Raw genomic sequence first — 697 nt, forward strand, 5'->3', positions numbered from 1 at the left:
AAAAAGAGGGGGGGGGGGGGTTGGTACCACTTCCCGAGGTCCCCCCAGGACCACCTGAAACCTGGTCTAGAGTCGAAAAGCACATCCAGGGAGGTACTTAAAAAAACCCACGTATTTTTCTTTCATCCTTCTGTCTCTGTGTCAGAGGAAATTTATTTCAGCAGGTCGGTGCACAGAGCAGGATGCTTGGTTGCGGAGCACAGGGCCGCTGTTGCCAGCTTTGCAGAAGCGCAGCACCCCAGCAAGAAGGTCAGCCACTGGAGATAACCCGTGTGCTCACAACAGGACATCTCTCTTGGCTGTAACGCAATGCTTACATTTTCCATTTCAGGTTTCATTCTAACTGTTGAACATCCTCCATCACCATGTCTATAGCCATACTTCCATTGATACGGCTGCCCAAAAGGCGAAGACACACATGCTGGCTGGCCACACAGAGACTGACTGGCAGACCAGAGAGCTGAGCAGCATGCAGTTTGTACAGTGCCTCTAAACTCATAACTTCTCTCCTCACAGCAGTATTGTTTAACATAGTCTGTTGAGGAATCATAGAATAGTTTGGGTTGGAAGGGACCTCTAAAGGTCACCTAGTCCAACCCCCCTGCCATGGGCAGGGACATCTTCAACTAGAGCAGGTTGCTCAGAGCCCCGTCCAACCTGACCTTGAAGGTTTCCAGGGGTGGGGCATCCATCACCT

This window comes from Aptenodytes forsteri, unplaced genomic scaffold (assembly GCF_000699145.1).
Source record: "Aptenodytes forsteri isolate BGI_AS27 unplaced genomic scaffold, ASM69914v1 Scaffold322, whole genome shotgun sequence".
Lineage (NCBI taxonomy): Eukaryota > Metazoa > Chordata > Aves > Sphenisciformes > Spheniscidae > Aptenodytes > Aptenodytes forsteri.